Consider the following 14,783-nt stretch of genomic DNA (forward strand, 5'->3'; position numbering starts at 1 on the left):
ATGAGACGCTCGGTCTGAGCTCGGGATGCCTGGGTTGTTCCACAGGACGCTCGGTCTGAGCTCTTTAGAATGCTCAAGCTGATCTCGGGACGCCCGGATCATGGGTCAGCTTGGCTTCCTCTTCTTTGACTGCCTCAAGATCCGTGGGGATCATTGAGGGGTCGTGGGGGTCTTCATCATTGCCCATTCTACTTGTTCTATCTACTTAGGCCTTTAGTATCGGTCTCCTCCTTGTTGCTTGGTCGTTAGATGCGATCCATTTAGCTCTAAATTGCTCCATAAATGCAAGGTTAGCATTCCTCTCCTACCAAGGACACAAAACCTCAAATAATATGCACAATGGGAAATTAAAGATAAGAAACGACCCTAATACATGCAAGAAAGCATAGGAACGAGGCTAGTTCGGGGACTAAAAGAGTGTAAATATAAGTCACATCAAATATCTCTAAACCGAACCTTTGCTCGTCCCGAGTAAAGAGGTGACTAAAACTATGACCTTTATTAATACTAATAGCCAATGTGAGGCAATTAGCGGGTCTCACTCCGCCCCTTCAACTCACAACAAGACATCTATGAGGTAAGATGCCTTCTTGCAAGGCAAGGTGGGGCTTGCCAAAATAGCGATGCATCCTAACATTTAAGCACAAAAGATCAAGAATGGGATGCATCTACAAAAAGAATTGCCACTTTCCTCTTCTAAGTGGCGGAACTTATATAAAGGGGAAGCAATCTAAGGGTACACATTCGATTGTAGATATTATTTCTCCAAGTTACCAAGTCTAAAAGGATACCAACAAATCACCTCCAAGTTGTGTCAAACTAGGGTACTTTCGTCCACAATCGCTACATGCTTTCGTCAAGAGTAGACTCCCTATGGTGTTAGAAACACTGTAGGATCGCGGATTTCCTCCTCTTGCCTAGACAAGAAGAAGGGTCGTCTCATCTCCACCATGCAACAAAAATGAGATCAATGGGTAAAAGGGATCAATAAGCTTTGAGTTTCACAATGGTAGTTTACTTTTGATTTGTTTTTCCCACAATTTCTTATGGCATTTGTCATTGAAGGATATTTCTTGCCATTTTTTATGTTTGCCATTTTTATACTTGGCAATTCTTTTCGATTTTGCATTCTTTTGAATATTTTCAAAGTAACCCCATTTTGTAGCAAGGGTACTTTCATTGAAGCATAGGAGTCTATTTTTGCTCCTCTTTTCATTGATGCAATTTTTGCAAACTTTTTGACTTTCATTTTGGTACTTGAACTGAAATTGGAGATTTTCGTGCCAATTCCCTTTTGTTGACAAAAATGGATGATAGAGGTGAAAGAACGGTTGCATGGCTTCATAGGTCACCTTGGAATAAACGGTAACCAAGGAGTTATCACACCACAAGGTACTCTTGACTAGGCCTTATTCTATGGGTTAAAAGATACTAGTATGACACATCCTAGGGTGTCTAGAGGGTATTCTAGCAAACAAAGTGTCAAGGACAAAAAATTATCTACAAGAGCTTTATATACACTTGCCAAACTTCCCAACTAGACATTTTCACAAAAAATTTCCTAATATGCAACTACATGTCATGATGCAACTGCCATATATATAATCTAATGCAAATGCTTCTATCACTAGTATGCCACATAATATAAATGCAACTCCCATAATCACATTGGTTTGTACCGCATCAAACAAAAAGAAGCCACATTGTCATTAACATATAAGAGGAAAAAAGAGATTTGGAAAGATCATACCATGCGGTCTTCATATTCCCCATGCCTCGAATGTGGCGTAGTCGGTCCCAAGTGATATGAGTGAACAACAAACAAACAAATATATACAATATATAAAATTCTACACTAAAAAGGGAAGAACACGTTTTTGGGATTTTTGAAATTTTTCAATTTTTTGAGTTAGATGTTACTTGTTAGAATGTTAGAATTCTCCATCCCCACACTTAGAATGGTCATTGTCCCCAATGGACAAAACAATAGGGAATTAAGCAAATGAATGATAAGATATGATGCATGATTCTACACTAAATGCACACTACATGTGAAATATTTACATGTGATAAGTATATACAAGTGTTGCAAACTAAACTAAACTAAACTAAATGGTGCACGCTTTCTATTGTTCGGAGAGCTAATTTAGATTAACTCGCATTCCTTATGAGTGAACTTCCCCAAACCGGACAAAACACTATTACCAGTGCAAAAAGAGGGAAGTTCATTCACAAGGCATGAAATGCAATGCATGAATAAAATTTGTCATTTTGGATTCTTTGTAGTTGGAGCAAAAAGATAGACACCTCATTGTGGCCGAGGTGTGAGTCCTTTGAATGGTGCTAGGACTCAAAAACTCATAACTACCAAGAGTCCAAAACAACTCTATAGATGAGCTACACTAAATGTTATATAAGCTATACAAGTCATGTAATCAAGAGATAAAAACAACAAAGCAAAAGGAGGGGTAGGAGACTCACAATGGAATAGGTCGAAATGCTAGCATAAGCTATCAGCCCCGCATTTGTGTCGTCCTCCTTCAAGCTTTGTTCAACCATCAATCCTCAATCATATCATCACCACTTTCCTCCATGGAACCGGAGGATTCACCATCATCTTCTTCTTCTTCTTTTGAACTTGAATCTTGCCCTTCATCATTATCATCATTTGACCTTGCCATATGATTCTCCTTTCAATTTGATATCAACAAACCTAGAATAAGCTTGAATGCTCCTTTCTTCCTCCAATTTCAATCAAATGCTCAATCAATTTAGGGTTTTCGGATTTCACCCTAACCCGAGAAATTTTGATTGATTTTGTGGAGATTTTGATGTTGAATGGTCTTCTTGTTGACAAAGGAGTGATTTAAATTTGTTTAGAGCAAGTTTGCAATTGATTATGGTGAATTTGGTTGATGAATTTGTGTTTTTGGATGAGAGGATTGATGTTTCTAGTGAGGGAAAATGTGTGTTTGTGTTTGAAGAAGAGTAAAAATGAAGAATGAAGAGTGAAATTCCCGTATTTTTGGTCTAAAAGCAGGTCGGGACTGGCGGCTCTATTTGGAGTCGGGCGGATTTTTAGACAGTGCAAAAATTGCACTCTGGGGACGGGCGTCCTGAGCTCAGGCGAGCGGGTTAACGTCTGTGACGCTCGTCTCGAGCTAGGGACAGGCATATTTTTTCACAGCACACAATTTCAATTCTTGCCTTGTTCCAATACTCACGAGCTCAGGTCTGCTCGTGGGGATCCCTTTCCCGCGCCATTTTCTTTTTCAATTCTTATGGGTTGCACTACAAAGACTTGGTTAGCCTAGGCAATTGCTTCCCCACACTTGGTCATCAAACACTACACATTTTAAGCACATTAAAAATCCCTCCCTCACTTGCTCTCTTGTTTCACAAGTTAAACAACAAGGCATATAAAATGCATTGCAAAACTTGAATAATGTACAAGTTAAATGAAATGCAAGTTAAGAGGTTAGAATATTTACAAATGGTGGTTTAGGGAGGACTCCACCAAAGTCTCCTTTTCTTGAGAAGTGTCAAGGGGGTAAATCAAGGACGTTGTTGATGTTGCTCAACGTCTTGAAGAAGTATTTCAACTAGTCAAATGCTTCTTCATTATTATGATAGATGTCTAGCATAGACGTTGGCACATCGTTGTCTTCATTCATGTAGTAGTCTGAGTCAAAGGGATGACAAGGATCTACATAGCCTTGGTCTAGAGTCATAGAATTCCCAATGTAAGGGTTAATAAGTCCTTCAAACTCGTCATCCCATAGACCACATACTTCTTTTGTCTCTTTCCCTATGTTGAGTAGATCATGAGTTGGCAAAAGCAACTCTTCTTCCTTGTTAACATGGCCAAAGAGGCCTTCATCAATACTTATCATGGGCGAGTTTTTCAAGCTCTCATTCTTAATGTGAAAAATTCCATGCTCTCCGAATAGAGCCACTTCAACATCATCAATATCTTTCTTCCAATTGGGCAGTGTTTATTTGTCCTTGAGATTTCCATTTTTCACTTGTCCTTTGAATGGATATTCCATCTTCTTCTTGTCACCTTCCCGACTATAGTGATCAACCATAAAGCATGGCTCAAGAAAGTTGGGAGCTCTCATAGTCTTGTCAAGATTAAAGGTGATTGTTTCATCACCAACTTCAAGTGTGAGCATCCCGTGCTTGACATCAATCACCGCTCCGGCGGTGTGTAGGAATGGTCTTCCTAGAATGATTAGAATATTGGAATCTTCCTCCATGTCAACAATAACAAAGTCCACCGGTATGAAAAACTTCCCAACTCTCACGGGTACATCTTCCCATACCCCTAGTGGTTTCTTTGTTGTCCGGTCCGCCATTTGTAAGGTCTTGTTAGTGCACTTTAGCTCTCCCACTCCTAGCCTTTCACATACCGAATATGGCATGACACTCACACTTGCACCTATATCACATAGTGCTTTGTTGATTGTGGTGTCACCAATGGTATATGGAATGGAGAAACTACCCGGATCTTTGAGCTTAGGTGGGGAATTCCCTTGAAGGATTGCACTACTAATCTTTGTGAAGGCAATGGTTTCCAACTTCTTTATGGACTTCTTCTTGCTAAGGATATCTTTCATGTATTTTGCATAGGTCGGAACATGGTCTATTAGCTCCATGAATGGTATAGAAACCTCTAAGTTCTTTACAATCTCCATGAACTTTACAAGTTGCTTATCAAGCTTGGGCTTGGCTTGGCGACTTGGGAACGGAAGTCTAATCATAATAGGCTCTTTCTCAACTTCTTTGGCCTTATCCTCTTTTCTCTTCTTTGATGAGTCATTGGTAGTTGGCTCTACCACCTTAGGATTCCTTTTCAATGGTTCAATCATGTCACTTTGCTTGACATTTTCCTCAACAACATCCTCTTCAATAGGCATCTTAGGTTCCTCATACCTGGTACCACTCCTCAAGTGGATGGCATTGATAGTCTCATGTCTTTTAGAAGGATTACCTTGAGGAGGTAATTGTCCTTTTTGTCTTTGGGAACTTGAAGAGGCTAATTGGAACAATTGACTCTCCAACATCTTGGTGTGAGCAAGGATATTAATGATCGTAGTGTCTTTGGCTTGTCTATCTCTTTGCATTTGAGCAAAGAAATCTTGTTGGCTCTTTTGCATTTAGAGGACCTCTTTTTGAACATAAAAATCTTGGTCATTGGATTGATTGTGAGAGGGTTGGTTTTGGTTGAAGTATGGTCTTTGAGTGGGATTTCTCATTTGAGGTGGGGTGTATGTGGGTTGAGAACGTTGAACATTTTGGCTTTTGTATGAGAAGTTTGGGTGGAATTTGGTATTTTCATTGTAATAGTTGGAGTAAGGGGTGCCATTCTTGTATGCTTGGAAAGCATTCACTTGCTCACTTGTGCCCCTACACTCTTGTTGATCATGTCCCAAGGTTCCACAATTCTCACAAACTACATTTAGGATAGAGGAAATTGTCATCATGGCATTGACAGGTTGCTTAGATGATTGAGAAGCCTCATTCATCTTGGCTTGGTCCTTCTCAAATTTCAAGTTCATTGTGTCAATACGGGAGCTTAGTTGGGCACCCAAATCGGCATTCAATTGTGTGACGGAGTCAACTTCATGTCTCCCTCCCCTAGTAGCTTTGCTTGGCCTACTATATTGAGAGTTATGAACCGCCATCTCTTCTATCTTTGCCCAAGTTTGGTTGTCATCAACCTCGGTTAATCTTCCATTAGAACCCATGTTGAGCATATTCCTTGCATCTTCATACAACCCATGGGGAGCAGATTTGACAGGTACTAAAGATTTGCTGACTTGGGAGCTTATGGGAATGCGTGAGGACTTGGCCAGTCTACCTAGAAGTATAGATCACATAGATTATTTAATCACTTTATCTATTTCCGCTGCGAGTTGTAATTATTTTATATTAAGTTTTAGTTGATTAAGTTGTAATAAACATGTAATCGCCAAGTTTCAATTTAAAGTACTTTGTTATTGTTGTACTTTGTTATTGACTACCTCGGGAAACCGAGATGGTAACAGCCCTAATTAGTTGGGAATGTCTAGCTAAAGGCTCATGATTAAATGGGGGTGTTACAAAGTGGTATCAGAGCAAAACGATCCTCGGGCCTAACCAATGAATAATAATGAACTTAGGATGTGTCTAAATAAAATGAATCCCGGGTAGAAACTGTTAGGAGCCCCTCTTAGTGCGGTTAAGAAGGCGCCCTTAATTCATACCATGGCCCTCTCAGTTTGGAACCGGGAACCCTGAGAGAATACTTGAGAGTGTGGGGGTATGTAATTTAAAATGAATATTGTTTATTTTGCCTCGGAAGTTTTGTTTGCCTTGTTTGAATATTGTTTTCATTGATGACTGTGGTTACGGGGACGTAATTTTGCTTCTAGGGAGAGGGGATGTGATATATTTTTAAGCATTTGTATAAGCATGTGGGTAAAAGAAAATATTTTGGCATGTATGTGGGAGGTGTATTTATGATTAACATGGGAAGTGTTACGGAAAACGCGTAGAATTGTGAAGAATGTAATTTGGTTGATTTCTCGTAATTTTATCCTTGATTGTTTTGGCTGCCATTTACTGCCTGTTTAAAATCCTTATACGAAATTTTTATGTGTGATACCCTTATGAGTTAGCTTTCATATGCCTCTAGTTTCATATTTAAATAATATACGGTTTCGGAGAAATAAATATTTTAGTGGACAGTGGTCAAAATATTCCTGTACAGTGATGTTTTCGCGCCTTGTTTTTGTAAAATTTTCCATTTAAAAACTACTTATTGAATAGGTATGATTCCAACTCCACTATTTAAAAGGTTCATATATGTTTCTAAATTGTTAAGCCACGTTATAAGAAAATATTTTGACAATGTATAGTGATTTTTACAAATTGACCTAAATTTTTGACAAGTTGCTGTAAAATTTCTGTTTTGACCAAATAAATTGTAAAATGCTTTATAAATTGAACTTGTGAGTTTTTGACTTGATTCTTTTACTCATGGTTTATTAACTCTCTGTGTTTTCTAAAAAGTATAAGTTCTTAAGAAGTAATTATGTTATTATTTATATATGATTTTTGGAAGTTGTAACATGTTTTCTAAGCCTTGAAAAAAAAATGTAAGTTTGTTTCTTATCTTTTGCACATTGATATTTTGATGTTATAATTTATGTGAAGTAGAACAACATGTCTAGTGATATGCGGAATGTGTTGCTCTAAGCCTATATCTATATTGCATCCATGTTTAAGTTAGGTGTCATTAGTAAGAAATAAGCGCGCAAGTAATAAATCTGAATTAATTCAAAGGTTGTGGTTATTTAATTTCCATTTAGTAACTTTTATTATATCATCAATCAATATTATGTTGGAAATAATAGTTGTCTTATGTTACAATGGTATTTCATGTTTGTGGGGTTGCAACAAATGATTTGATTGTTCCTGTTGTTTGATATTCCGAACTTTGAGGACGAAGTTTATTTTTAGAGGGAAGGAATGTAATACTGCAAATATTTTTAGTTATTATTTTTATACCTTGTGATACGATTGATGTGGGTGATAATCGTAAATGGATAATTATGTTGGATGGTAGTAGTTATGAGAATGTTTATAAGTGTTCTGCTAGTAGTTGTGGGCGAACTTCGGGACGAAGTTCATTTTAAGGGGGGAAGACTGTAATACCCCGTATTTTGATAATGATTTATGAGAATAATTTATGTAATTTAATAATTAATTAAAGGCATTTCTAATAATAATTACAAGTAAGACGTTAATTAAATAATAAATTAAGTATCCAAGTCGGGAATTGGGCTTAGCTAATAATTGAGCGTTGGGCCGTGTGCCATTGTTAATTGGACCGAAACTTATTAATTTAGTACGAGTATGAGACGGGATTTTTTTATCGGGATTTAATAAATAATAATAAGGAAATAATAAAATATATATAAAGGTAAAAGGTAATAATAATTATATCAGTAATAATATGTAATAATAATAATAGAATTAGTAAAGTAGTAAGTGGAAGTCCTACTTATGGTAAGAATAACATAATATGTAATAATAATAATTATATTAGTAATTCCTATAATAATTAGAATAAGGAAATAGTTCTCAGTTTCCTAATCAATGTCATGCGCTCTCTAATTCTAGACTATAAATACACAATAATCTGAAAAATAATTCATAAAAGAAGAAGGAAGAAATCTAAAGGAAAGAAGAAAAGAATTAAGGAAGAGAAAAGCAAAAGAATTAACTTTTATTATCGCCTCAAGGTAATACTTTAAGACCGTCTTATGTATACACTTTGCTTCATTATAACTTGTTATTTAGACCACCATAGGACTTGCTAAGACCGTCACCTTAACCGTGGGACATTAGGGAGTGACCGGACCCGTGTTGGACCACCGTTGATCGATGGGAAGGGGGTGGTTTGCTGGTGTTTTCGAGGGTGGTTGAAGAGGGTATGCAGTATGTGGTTATACGGATTTTAGCCCTTTTCACGACTGGTTTGGACCTGGACCTGGGTTGGGACGACTTAAGGTGGTTAGTCGACCACCGTGGGTGGCTTTAGGTGGTCGATGGGGGTGGTTTATATGGTGGTTGGTCGGAATTTCGTATGGGTTGTGGGTTGTTGTCGATTGTTGTATGCTTGTATTCAACCAGGTTGTTTGACCACCATATCTCGACTCGAATTGACCTGGGTATGGTGGGTTTGTGACCTGGTGGTTGGGTCGACCTCGGGGGAGGTGTTGTGGTGGTTGCAGATGGCGATTTGTGGTGGTTGGTGGCTGGAAAACGAGAAACACGGGAAGGTATTGGTGTTGTTGCAGTTGGGTTTAGGAGGAAGTCGTGGCTGCTGTAGTTGGGTCGAGGAGATGAGGGAACCACTCTGGAACCACCATGTGTCAGTGGTGATGACGGTGGTGGCCAGAGGTGGTGGGGTATGGTGATTGGTTGTTGGCGGGTTGGAGTTGTGGGTGTGTGTTGAGTGTTGTGGTTGGTGGAGTTGCGTTGGGTGGTTAGGGCAGCCTGTTGAGGCCGTGCGTGGTGGCTGGGTCATTGGCAGAGGTGGCTCCCGGTGGGGGCTGGTGTTGGAGATGGTGGTTGTCGGTTGGGCATTGCACGGGTTGTCAGGTATGGGGAGTATAAGTATGGAGGGTAGTTGTCATGTTCTAAGTTTGGCATACACGTGACTCTTCTTATTTTATTGGGTCGTGTCTAATATTGATACGGAGTTTTAAGACGGGATTTATTAATTGGGTAATTTGTGACGGGTTTTAATTGGTTAAGTTTGGATGACTCGGGTTTGTTTTTGAATCGGGTTTTTAATATCATAATCCTTTGATAATAATAATAAATAAATAATTTGAAATAATGAATATAATTTATAAAAAGATAGAATGTAATAATTAATAATTGATGGAAATTATAATATTTTGATTAGGTGACGATTGTGACGAAATTATAATCAGGTCGGATTGCTTTAATTATTGGATCGCTTTGAGCCGCTTAAATTGGATATTGCTTGCCAGGTAGGATAGCTATTCAATCACTTTCATGCTTACTTGAATGGTATTATCTGATTTTATTGGTTGAATTATTTGGAATTGTGATGGATGATATATGATTGTTGGTTGGTTGCATTGAGATAAATTGTTTAATAACTACCTCATCTTGTGACTGAGATGATTTGATTATTGACTACCTCAGCTCGTGACTGAGATGATTATATTGATTATTGGATTCCTCAGCTTCGTGACTGAGATGGTAAGAAATTATGTTGCTCAATTGTTTGCATTTCATATCATGAGCACTTGCATTGGTTTCCCCAAGCTGGTTTTGCAGGACTTGTCTCTGGGATGTTATTGAGATTACCCCGGCCAGGGATTGGCGGGATGAACGGGAGCGTCGGAGGATTGATCATGAGCATGCATTGCATTTGCATGTAATATTGTTCTTGTATTCATTTATTGTTGTTGATTGGCTATTCCTACTCAACCTTGGGTTGACGTGTATTTGGTAAACACCTGTGATGAACTATAATGGGGAGCAGATTTGACAGGTACTAAAGATTTGCTGACTTGGGAGCTTATGGGAATGCGTGAGGACTTGGCCAGTCTACCTAGAAGTATAAATCACATAGATTATTTAATCACTTTATCTATTTTCGCTGCGAGTTGTAATTATTTTATATTAAGTTTTAGTTGATTAAGTTGTAATAAACATGTAATTGCCAAGTTTTAATTTAAAGTACTTTGGTATTGTTGTACTTTGGTATTATTGTACTTTATTATTCACTCCCTCGGGAAACCGAGATGGTAACAGCCCTAATTAGTTGAGAATGTCTAGCTAAAGGCTCCTGATTAAGTGGGGGTGTTACAGCATCCCTCCAAATTGACTTCTCTCAACTAATTGTATGAATGCTGATTTGGCAATGAAATTACCAGTTAAGTGAGGTGGTGTTGGAGTACCATTTGGTAGGTTCTCCTCGGTTGGTACGCAATAAGATGAAAACTTAGGCATTGTAGCTTTATATTGTGGTTGGTTTGGGATTGGGTTTTCCTCTCCCTGTTGATGAGTAGTATTTTAGTCGTATTTTACCTTGCATTTATACTTTATTCCGACTCGATTTTGTGTGTTTAAACGGTTAAAAAGCTCATTTATTAACTAGTTTATAATAATTAGATGTCTTTGTCATATTTAGTATTTAATTGTATTTTTATTGAAATATTCACATAGCTCATTTATTTACGTATTTATAATAATTAGCCGTATTAGTTATATTTAATAATTAGTCGGATCTTATTATATATAATAATTAGTATTAATATCATTTTACTATAACATGTAGGTAAGAAGGAATAATGAGCCAGGAGACGGGGTGAGCAAGACGAGTTTAGGCAATTGGGTGATGGGATTTAAGTAACAACAAGTCATTGACTTATCAAAGTCAATCTTTGACTTCGAGATGTCCCTCCATCAATACACTCAGCTTCACCAATTCATTCTTTTATCAGCAGCAACAAGCCAACAACATCACCATGTTTCATTCGCATCATCTACATCACCTATTCACATACTCCACCTCCATCGCCATTTATACTTCATCATCACCATTTCCGCCATTTCCATTCACCATCGCTCCCTCGCATTTTCGACTCCACCATCATCCTCCATAACTACATCATTCATTCCAACCAGAAATCACCACCATTTTCGTCCCCTGCATCTCATTCATCACCTTCACCATTAATCAACCAACCTTCAACATTCACTTCACAATGACTAACTCACCATATACTGATATACAGTCACCATCATCATCACCAAACCCGCTGCTCCGTTTCCATTCACCACACCATCATAATTCAATTCACCATTAAAATACCACCTTCATCACCTGCCTCACATTCCTGCATTCATCCTTCATCACCACGAGCAGCAGCTCCACCATCACCCAATTCACCGCCAACACCATCACTCACCGTCCTGCATCACCATTCGTCACCACGCATCCATTACCCGAGCACGGCAGGAGCAATCACCAACAACAATCAGTCAATCAGTCATCAGCAATTCGTTCATCAACTCGAGCTTGAAACCGAACAGATTTGAAGCTTTGTGATCTCTGCCGGTTGCCCGGCAGTCGACTACCCACACCGGCAGGCACCAACATCAATTTTTCTCCTTTTCTTTATGTTCTCGCTACCGGTCATAGCCACCGGCAGCCGGGCTACCGGCACGCAACTCGCAATCAACAATCTCGCATCATTTTTGTTCCCTCTACCGGTGCCCCGGCAGTCGGCCAACCGGCTCCCACTACACCCACATTAATTTCGCCCCCTTTCTTCATGTACTCGCTACCGGCATCATGCCCGGCCACCGGTGGACTGGCAAAAGTCCCCTGCTTCCGTCTTTTGACTTTCCCTTTCCCCCTTTTATTGCTTTTGTTTTGTTTTAATAGAAAAAGGTGTGCGTGTCATTTGTTTTAGAATGTATCGAGTAGTATTAGTAATATGTGTCGATTATTATTAGATTATTATTATTATTATTATTTTTATTAATTAGACTAGTAGTATAAGAGGCAACATTACACCTTACTACCATTAGACTACCATAGAGAATTAGATAGAAATTAGATTAGTCCATCCTTCTCTCTCAATATTGTAGAACCCTAATATTTACTCTCTCATTTTCATTCAATAAAATTTGCAATCTTTCTTTAATTATTAGTTTAATTCTTCCTTTTTTTATGCAAGTTCTTCATCCCTCATTAGTATACAATTAGTATTTTGGGTTGTATTTGAAGATTAGAAGAAATTCATTCTTCCATTATTATCCAAGATTGTTACTTTCCTCTTTGTTGGTACAATTCTCATCTTTTGTTTACATTATTTTCATTTGTTTACATTTCTTATGTTGTTTAATTGTTATTCATCAAAAGTATTAGTCTTTATCATGTTTACAATGTTTACTTGTTTATTGTTGGAAATTGTTGGTAATTTCTCACCCATGAACATGAGTGAGTAGTCTTATCTAAGGTCATAGGGGGAATTTGGGTAATTAAGGGGATGAATTTGGGTTGTTAACCTTTTGAATTGGGTGATTATGTGGTTTCTACTCTTAATGCATTTGAAGTGTTTGTGGAAATGCCTCAATGAAAATTGGACATTTCATTAACATGTTTGGCTTACCTTGGTGCATTGTGCTATTAGATAGTTTTAGAAGTGCTTATAGATGAGTTTTAATGAAAGTTAGAACATCTCTTTGATGCATTCGATCCGTCTTGGTGCTCATGCTATTGGGTAGTCTCTATGCTTAATTTGTATTTAGTTCATCTCGATCAAGTGACAACTTATTGAGGAGCTTAAGGTGACTAAGAAATTAGTCTTAAACCCTTGACCACCATTATTACCATTTTCTTGTTAGACCTTGTTTCTCCCCCTAATTGCCCTTTGTGAACCCAAAGACCTTAGCCTTCCATCAATTGAATACAATCCCATTTAGTTTAATTTAACTTGTTTGCATCTTAGTTTTAGATAAATCAACATCTTATTTTGTTTGACTAAACTAAAGACTTAAACAAACCAAGTATCTAACCCCCGCCATCTTCGTGTTCGACACCCGAATAAATACTACTTTTTTTGGTTCTTTATAAATAGTTTTTTGGTACCGGAAGTGACGGCAAAATCCGGTCATCAAAATGGCGCCGTTGCCGGGGATGGCATTAGGTTATGCTTAGTTAGTTGAAGTTTCTAGCTTTAGTCTTTACTTGTTGTTTGCTTGTTTGTGTAGCTTGTGTGCTTCTTGTAGAGTGTGTGTGATTTTTGCCTTACCTTAGTGTGTAAAAGCACTAGGAGTCTTACGGTTTGTCAAGTTGTATGCCTAAGAGGAACCACCAAGCTTTGCTCTTTGACTCCGATCCCGAAAGGCTTTTTAGAGCCTTAAGGAATAGGACCATTGTAAGGGTTAGAACCTCTTCTCAAGCAACCATAAATCAAGCAAATTCACCCACCCAACCTCTCTTTGAAAACACAACACAACAACAACCAAACAACACCATTGATCACCCCCTAGAAAATCCTTTCTACAATTTCCAACTCCCAAATACTCCACCTCAAACACCACCCCCTCATATACCAAATCTACCACCAATGGCTTTACGTGACCATAACCGTCCTAACCACAATGATGCTTGTGACCCAATTAATTTTGGCGCCTTGGCTCCCAACAACTTTGAGATGCATCCCGCCCAAGTCGGGTTGATTGAGAAGGATTTGTTCGGGGGTCATATTGAAGAGGATGCCCATGCTCATCTCCGGAAGTTTAAGAGGAAAGTTTCAATGATGAAGAAGAATGGGGTGTCCGAAGACACCTTGAGAATGATGGTGTTCCCGTTTTCATTGACGGGCAAAGCGGACCGATGGTTGAACATCCACCCACCGGATACTTTCACTACTTGGGATGCTTTGGCTAAAGCATTCATGGCCAAGTATTACCCTTCCTCCAAGACCGCGATGCTCCGTAATGAGATCCATACGTTCCAACAAGAGGATGGGGAGTCCTTGGGTGAAGCTTGGGACCGTTATCAAGACTTGATAGCGAGTTGCCCCCACCATGGAATACCGGAATGGTACATCACTCAAACTTTCTTCCAAACTTTGCTACCAAGGACTAAGGAGATGGTAAATGCCTCCGCGGGGGGAGGATTTGATCACTTGAATGATGAAGAGGGCACGGCATTGATCAAGAAAATGGTAGATTCGGAAGCAAACTATGGTTCTAGAGGAAACATGCTAAGAAGGAATGGGAAGTTTCCTAAGGAAAACTCCTCCAACTCCGAGACAAATGCCAAGCTCGACTTACTCACAAAACAATTTGAGAAGTTTCAAAGAAATCAAATGCACCAAGCCGCAACCTCACATGGGGCACCCATGGAGGAAGTGGCTCAAGTCTCAAGTTGTGAACTTTGTGGAGGAAGTGGTCACACATATGACTTGTGTGCCAACAATTACAACAACTTTGATGGGAACAATGTGCAAGAGGTGAATGCTTTCCAAGCATTTAACAATTTTTCCAACCGTCCACCTAGACCCTCATTCAACAACAACCATGGATACAACCAAAACTTTGCCAACCAATCTCAAGCATATCAAGATTATAAGGGTAACCAAGGGAATCAAGGTAATCAAAACTTTTACCAAGGAAACCAAGGAAACCAAGCTAACCAAGGGTTTGGCCAAGGATTCAATCAATGGAACAAC

The 14,783-nt window shown here is 38.7% G+C and overlaps 1 non-coding gene across 1 annotated transcript; it reads right to left on the minus strand.

The window, feature by feature from the left end:
• Positions 1-14,036: 14,036 nt before the first annotated feature.
• LOC141610364 (small nucleolar RNA R71) lies at positions 14,037-14,143 on the minus strand. The gene has a single exon (XR_012528269.1). It is a non-coding gene; the product is annotated as a small nucleolar RNA R71 (small nucleolar RNA).
• Positions 14,144-14,783: the final 640 nt, after the last annotated feature.

Source organism: Silene latifolia, chromosome 10 (genome assembly GCF_048544455.1).
Source record: "Silene latifolia isolate original U9 population chromosome 10, ASM4854445v1, whole genome shotgun sequence".
Classification (NCBI taxonomy): Eukaryota; Viridiplantae; Streptophyta; class Magnoliopsida; order Caryophyllales; family Caryophyllaceae; genus Silene; species Silene latifolia.